Here is an 8,822-nt window from a genome sequence, read left to right on the forward strand (position 1 = left end):
GACATCAGACAGGGTAATTTCCCTCAGTAATTTTTCTCCTGACATCTTTCTCCAAGTAGTTTCAAGAGCAGCTATGTCCCTTATGGGGGGTGGGAGGGGCATCTAAAGAAAGGTTGCCTATTCTCTAACGCTCTCAAACTTTCAACATTAAGATAATGTATTTCTCAACCCAAGAACATCTTATTGCAAATGTACAGGGGTTAAAAAAACGGTGTGCAAAAGGCTGGTTAGGTTTTTTTTGTCCTCTCTTTGAGTCCAAAGGAAGGACCTGAATGGACTCTCAAAGTATGAACACTAATTGGAAAAATTGCCTGAAATGTGAGCTCCTTCAGATCATTAGCTCTGCCAGAGTGTGACAGAGAAATGGGAAAGACGGTGAAGACAGGCAGATACACTTTGTCCAAAACAGGCCTCCTGCTCCCACCTTTCATTCCTTCTATCAATTCTGTTTAGTATTGTGTATGCCTGCTCTTTTTATGGAGGGGAAGATATATCAAAGATTCTCTCTCTCTCTCTCTCTCTCTCTCTCTCTCTCTCTCTCTCTCTCTCTCTCTCACACACACACACACACACAAACACACACAAACACACACACACACACACACACACACACACACACACACACTCTTCTAACACTCTCTGTATCAGTCTAGCTTCCAGCTGTGGGAGAGGATGACACTTTCCTCTCCCCTTCTCTGTTCTCTTAGCTGGTCTAATCATTAAAGTGACACAAGAGAGTCTTGCAAGAGAAAAATAACCACAATCAATACATATGTATACACGGGAACCCCACATACATGGGAGTTTAGGGACAGAAAGGTAAAATGATGGACCTATGATATCCTTGGCTAGGGAATGAGGTGAGGCACCTGGGGCCTCAGAGGAGAAGAGGGCCATTTGTAGGACAGTAAGAAGGACAGATGTTCAATAGTTTGCCCTGCCCTATAGATAGTTCAGAAAATGTCATTTCTGGTGGTAAGTTTTATTGTGGTTAAGACCACTAATTCACATTCTTGCAGATAGTAAAGGGGGGCAGGCAGAAGGTTTTTTTTGAGTTCATAGAGACTCAGTTGCCTTTAGCTCAAAATAACCTACATGCCAAAATGGCACCTTTTGGGAAGCAAGAGGATGAATAGCTGTGAACAGTAATACAATAGACTACATCTTCTTTATGTGTTTAAGACTGCAAAGCCAAATCCTGTTATCAGCTACCCCACAGCTATCTTATGATGTTATCACAGTCAATTCTTATTGACTAAGAGAGCTAATTCACACAAGCAAAGTTTCTCTGGAATAAATGTGTGCATTGCTTTTTCCTTCCATTTAATTACAAAGACTTGTGCATTATCTGCATACTAATTTGAAAGAACAAGCATTTTTTTTTTAAATCCTAGTCACTTTATTGCTTCTGTGTTAGCACATCTTATTCTACACAGGCTTCAGCTGAGGGCGGGGTGGGGGGGGGTTGTCCATATCAAAAAGTTTTTAGAATGCAGTCAGAGAATCACATACTTTCACTTCCTTTTGTGTTACCTTAATTACATTACATTTGCGTTCCAAATGCTACTTTATTGAAATTTGAATCACATTCAGATTATGGTGCTGAATAAGGAGATGCTTACCTGTGCTTATTGTTATCTGAACTGCTGTTGTTAGCTAAATGATGTGAGTGTTCCTTTTGATCTAGACAGAGGACAAATTGGACTAAAATACTGATGGCAGGAGGAACCCAACATTCTAAAGAAGAAATACAGTATGATGTATGTAAAGCTTGTTTAATTGAGCATTACATCATCGACACTAGATCAATTTGATATTAAGGTTTAATTCAGAATGTCCATTTTGCTAACTAAATCAGAAGTCCTGCTGTTAACTTTTTGGGTAATTCAGATTTCTGCCATGTATATTCCCCCCCACTGGATTCTTTAAGATACTTGACCTCGATCTGTCTCCTCCACACCACTTTTCTTTTTATTACATGGATCATTTGTTCCAAGAGGGCATCTGACAACCTTCTAAACGTGATTTTTATTTTATTGTTTTCCTGGCTATTTTTTCTCAACTTCTGAGCTTCAGTCTTGGTATATACCAATATTCAGGAGCTTCACATTACTAAATTAGAAAAACTGAGTTAAAAATGGAGCATGGCTTAGATGGTATAAGTGGAACTGAAATTTTATTGTGGGTGGACATGTCTGTCCAGATAATGGGACAGAATATATTGAGGATCAGGACATACTACCTCAAAATATGACACCTTGATGTATTTACTATTTTAAGCTGAAGGAATTTAAAGAATACTAATAGTAAGTAGTGTACGGACTCTCACACTTGCCCCTGAAGCAGGTTATAAGACCCTCATGTGAGCTGTACTCTCCCTATCTCTGGATGAAAGGAGCATCCTTATCTCTGCAGATGAAGGGTTGCTAAGGGGAATTTGAACAAATAGGCCTTGCTAAGTTTCCCCCAGTTCACTACACTTAATTCATAACCTTTGTCCTACCACATTTTTTCCATGACTTTCCACTCTTCATCAAACCTAGCATAAAAACACTAAGGTTTAACTGGTTATTCGGGTCTTCATTTCCTTATGAAGGCTCCCATGTCACATAAAACTTACACTGAAGAAATTGGTATGCTTTTCTCTTGTTAATGTATTTTGGTACAGACACCAGATGAGAACCTAACATGGATAGAGGAAATATATTTTTTCCTCCCTTACAAAAGAAAAATATGTTATCTGGTCATGTTCAATCTTTCATAAATAGGAACTTTATCAAATCTTAATATACTATTTGACTTATAAGTTAATAGGGAAAATTGGGCATGTACCCTTTATCAGGAAAAATAGTAGCATCCTGTAATCTACTGCATAATTGCTACTCAATTTTCATCAGCAAAGCAACAGTGGCATAACCTTAGCTATTGTTAGAAATACAGAATCTCAGGACTGTTTTTTGACCCACTGAGTCAGAATGTGAATTTTTACAAGGTCCCCAGGGATTTATAGAACATTAAGTTTGAGAAGAGCATACCAGAGGATTTGACACATCATTTTATTAGATACAGACTATGAATAGATCAAGGCTAGATTGTGAGGATTGAGATTTTTGTTCTTTGGGTACAAATTGTTTCTAGTACCCTACCAAACTCCTTTTCCGCCACTGTCCCTCTCTTTGGTTCTTTCCCAACCTCATCCACCTACTCTATGAACAGGCTCCCAAAGCCTTCTAGCTGCTTCACCCAGCCAAGATCTTTCAAAAGCCCTCACCAAGTCTAAGTCATCAAGCTGTACGTTGGAATCACCAATAACACCCGACAAGATTGATACCAGAGTCTCACATTCAGAGACTCCGATTTAATTAATCTGGTAGAAATTCTAATATACAATTAGAGTTGAAAACTAGTCCACTAGTCCTCCTGTTTAACTTTATTAGGAGACACCTAAATTGGTTTTCTCTGCTTCATTATTTAACACTAAAGGGTTTATAGATGTTAATGATTTACCTGAAAAATCAAAAAAAGTATTTGCATTTTGACTGTGGACTACCTCAACCAAGAAACTAATTTTGAGTGTTTTGAACATCACATCCTTCAGGCGTGTGTGTGTGTGTGTGTGTGTGTGTGTGCGTGCGCGTGTGCTTATCCAATCAAACAAGAAGAATAGCTAGCATCTTCTTGAGACTGGGGGATATCTGAGAACATTGAGAGGGCAATTTGATATCAATGTAGTAAAGAATAGTCAATTTTTTAAAGATGCTACTCTCTTGGGCTCACAAAAGAGTTCTTTTTTTAAATTAAATTAAAAATTTTCCCCATCACCATTTATCCCCTTATATACTCTTCCATCTCTACCCCTCCCCTTCCTTCCCCCCATCAATCACCCCACTCTTGTCCATGTCCATGAGTTCCTTTTCTTTTTTGCTCAATTCCTCCATGCCCCTTCCCCCCTCACCCAGAGCTGCCATCCTTCTATCTATGATTCTGTCTCTATTTTTCTTGTTAGTTCAGTTTGTCCACAAAAGAGAAGTTCTTAACTCCTTGGTACATTCTGACTGATTGAGTAGAAAACACGGGTGTTACTCCTCTCTTCATAGAATGGTTAAGAAGACAGAAGAAATCCACAACTTCAGGAATGTTTAGACTTTGGTAATGCTTACCATTTGTCTACATGGCTCACAACATGGGAAAATAAAGTACTGAAGGGCTTTCTCTTCTTAGAAGTACAATTCTGTTCTAATACCAAAGAACTAAAGAATATGCTAAAGCATCTTCTACTTCGTCTCCGCTTTTCAATGCATATTTTTATTGCCTAATAAACACCTCTTCTATACTTCTCCCTTTCCAACAGGACCCAGTCATATCCTATTATGGGGCAACTATGTTTTTTGGGTGGAGTTATTGTCCCTGACAGCTCTAATTTTGAGTACTAATTGGCCTAAACCAAACACTTGTCTCAGTAATTGGTTTAGAGATAAGCTGTTACCTACATCTGAGTCAATCAGTACAAAAGCGTCTCCTGGCCAGTTAGGTAGCATTATAGACTGATGTTTATGTCCCCCCCCCTCCAAAATCCAGATGTTGAAGTTTGAACCACCCATATGATGGTAATTGAAATTGGAGCATTTGTTAGGAAATTAGGTTTAGAGTAGGTCATGAGGGTGATTTAATCATGAAGGAAATAGTGACCTCATAAGAAGAGGAAGAGGTATGACTCCTCTCTCTCTCCACATGCACACAGTGAAAAAAGGACATGTGAGCACACAGCAAGAAGGCAGCCATTTGCAACCCAGGAAATGGACTCTCACCACATACTAAATCTGTTGGCATCTTGATCTTGGACTTCCCAGACCCCAGAACTGTGAGACACAAATGTCTGTTGTTTAAGTCCCCAAGTCTGGTATTTTGACATAGTAGCTGAAGCCAAGACAGCCAGCAACTGGTTCATATGTGGATGCAGGAATGACACACACCTAAGTTGATCTAATCAAAGCAAAGACAGGACTTTGTTCAATAGTTGAGATAAAGAAAGCTTCCTCTCTTGGGCTGAACACAAAGAGAAAGTATATAGCCCTAGGTCCTTCTAGGATGTTCTCCTAGAACCATCAACAAGGACACCTTGGATGGCAGCCTAAAGAGATAAACAATCCTGCCATCGAACTTTTCATTTGCATGATTCTACAAATGGTTTTATCATGTGAACTAAGTTAAATAGCAATTTATGTTACTTTGAAACTGAAAATATCTTAACTGATATATGTGTTGATCTGGACTAAATGTCCCCAACTCTTACAATGGTGTGATTATTTGCCTCTTTGTGTCCCTGTGATGAGCAGAATTCTGCTTTACCAATAACAAGGCTTAGAATACTAGCCCAAACTTATCTGTACATTGGAATTGCCCAGATGTTCCAAAAAATATTGATGCTACCCTCGTTGGGTGGCTCAGTTGGTTTGATCATTGTCCTGTACACCAAAAGATGGTGGGTTTGATGCCCAGCCAGGGCGCATATCCAGGTTGCAGGTTCAATCCCTGGCTGTGGCAGTGACCAATGCTTGCGCTCTCTCTCTCTCTCTCTCTCTCTCTCTCTCTCTCTCTCTCTCTCTCTCTCTCTCTCATCTTACTATCTCTCTCAAATCATATATCCTCAGATGAAGATTTAAAAAAAAAGATACTGATGTTTCATCCCCCAGAAACTGTGATTTAATTGTTATGGGTATAATTGGGGATTTTGTATCGCCTGTCTTCTTTGCTTAATTTTGGTGGTGAGACGGTAGGCGGCAACTATAATAGAATGAAGAAGTGGGAGACTTCAATATAAGAAGCAAATTTCAAATGTTTACATTTTAATTTTACTGTGTACACAGGATGTTTCTCCTAGATTTGACTCCTAGGACTCTGGGATAAGAGAAAGAATAAATAATCCTAGTTATAGGATTTTGAAGGTGTTTCTTTGACTTTGTATTATACCCAATTTGTGAACAATGTAATTTCCTGAGTTAATTTCCAATGAGCAAATGTTCACAAAGTCTTTATATAGGTCCCAATATAACAATATCTTCTCCAATGTCTTCTCTGCTCTCCATCTTTTCTCTAGTCACCATGACAATCCACATAGGCATTAACCAAGAAACATGGAAGGGACACTTTTGGTATTTCACCTCATATCCTTTCTTAGAATGATTCATATATTTCATAGAATGGTTCATATTGGGAATTTCTTCTGAAAGGCAATTTAGAGATTCTCAAGCTCCAAGATTTTGCAGGTCAGATTGTGTGGAGGAACATATCCCTATTGGAGAGCCATTGAAGACATAGAAGAGTTATGCCAAAACAATTATTGGCTGCAATAAAAGGAGGAAAAGGAAATGTGCTATGTAAAAATAGGGCCACTTAAATTTGGGGAAGGAATATCAAAGGCCTTGTTCAGATCTCAAAAAATTTAAAAAAAAATAAAAGGAAAAAAGAGCCAAGAGCTTTCTGCCTAATTTATGATAATTTGCTTTCATACTAAGCTTCTACATTGTTAATACAAAATGCCTTTAACATTTGGCCTTGGCAACCTCAACTTACTAATATTATTTAGCCTTTAGTTAAAATGATGTATGCCTAGGCTTGTCCCTAGTAATTTTCTATCCTCAAAAGCTACATAATGCATCAATTATCTATTGCTGTTAAGAAAAAAAATTCTAAAACTCACTTACATGCCACAATAAACAAATATTAACACTCAAATTAGTCTAAGAATTGACTGGGAGTGATCTGTGCTTTAGTTTCAGTGGCTCTGCTCCACATTCCTTTCATTCTTGTACTATGAGGGATGTGTCCTTCTAGTGACAATAACAGAAATATAAGTAGAAAAAGCAAAAACATGTGATTTTGATATTGCTCAGGCTTGGAACAGGTATACCATCACTTGCTCCAGGTATACCGTCACATAGCCAAGCCCTACATTAATGAAGCAGAAAAATATACTTCAGTGCTATAAAATTCAAAGTCACATGACAGAAATATGGATTTATAGAGAAGAGGAGAATGGGAATAATAATGTAGTATGTCACACATGATAAAGTATAGACTCTAAAGCAGAGGCTGGCAAACCTTTTTGGTCAAGAGACAGACAGTGAATATTTTAGGCTTTGTGGGCCATATGGTCTCTGTCACAACTATTCGTCTCCACCATTTGCCGCTGTGGTGCAAAAGCAGCCATAGACAATAAATAAATAAATAAATAAATAAATAAATAAGGCTGTATTCTAATAAAACTTAATTTATTGGCACTGAAATTTGAATTTTGTATAATTTTCATGTGTTACGAAATATTCTTCTTTTGATTTTTTTCAACCACTTATCTAAAAAACCATTATTTGTTCACATTAGCAAGCTTCTAATCCTCTTACTCCACTGAGATTTTTCACACTTGTAAAGCCTTCCCAGATTCTGTGGGAAGAAGGTAATTTATTCTCTATACCCTCACTGCATACACACATGTGTTAGTCTGGGTAGATTAGCTGTTGTAGCATACAGCACTAAAATTTAAATGCCTTGGCACAATAAATGTTTATTTCTCACATATTTAATGGAGCCAAGGAATCAGTTGAGCATTTGGGCTGTACTCCATTCAATCATTTAAGAATTCAGTCTCCTGTCTTCTGACTCAGTCTTCCAAAAGATCCTACAAATCTTTGTTCTGAAGTCAAATAAAAAAAGAGGGTTTTATGGGTCAGGCTTGGAACACGTCCCTTCTGCTCATATTCCATTGGTGAGAACCCCATCCTATCTAATCCTATCTAATAAAGAGGGAGTGAATATGCAAATTGACTGTCACAAAGATGCAGCAGTCCATAGCCACAAGATGGCAGCGCCCAGTCCCCTTACCCCTGCTGGAGCCCCCCAGTCCTTTCAACCCCACTGGGGATGGTGGGGGGCGCGAGGGTGGCAGGCGTGCAGTGAGGCCCTCCAGCTGCCCAGGGCTGGCCCGAGGCACAGGCAAACCTTGGATGGCTGCCCAGCCTCCCAGGGCCACCTGAGGCTCAGGTAACCAGGGCCGGCTGAGGCTTGTGCTGCCGGCAGTGGCAGCAGCAAAGGTGTGATGTGGGCATCACCTTCCCCTGATTGCCAGGTTGCCTCCCACCCCTGAGGGCTCTCAGATTGGGAGAGGGGGCAGGCTGGGTTGAAAGACCCCCTTCCAGTGCATGAATTTTCATGCATGGGGCCTCTAGTCTTTTATAATAGCAAAGGAGGCTAGAAATGAAGTTGAATAAGTGAATGAATGACTTGTTAGTATAGGAAAATTTCATTCATAGAACAGTGCACAGACTGCTCTTAGTAGATGACTAAAACATTAATATTAATTGAATTTGTTAAGTAGCGAACAGGACTGAATTATAATCAGCTAAATTAAGTTTCATATTCTAGTTTCCCTTTGCGTATGAGAGCTGAAGTATGACTTTTCTAAACTATGTCCTCTATATTAAGTTCCTTTTACCAGTTGAAAACATAATTATTTGACTTAGGCCTGTCTTGGCTTTGTCCCTCCTCTGACAGTGCGTATACTCAGATTGAGGACTACAAAGAATTTACAGGGGCAGCATTTTTGCTAGAGGGCTTCCTACCCATCTTCTTCCCACCACCCCTGGCCTTGCCTCTCCACCCCATTGGCACTTATTCTTGGCTGAAATGGAAATTATGACATTTGCTATTTGCCCATTTATGTCACACAGTTCCAAGATGTACCCTTTGTCCCTTTGTCTGCATGCTGGCTCATACAACAGCTGCTACTTTCAGCCATTCCTACTGAGAGAAAACAACAGTGTTTCCTA

This window comes from Pipistrellus hanaki (assembly GCF_964339955.1).
Source record: "Pipistrellus hanaki genome assembly, chromosome: X".
In the NCBI taxonomy this organism is placed as follows: domain Eukaryota; kingdom Metazoa; phylum Chordata; class Mammalia; order Chiroptera; family Vespertilionidae; genus Pipistrellus; species Pipistrellus hanaki.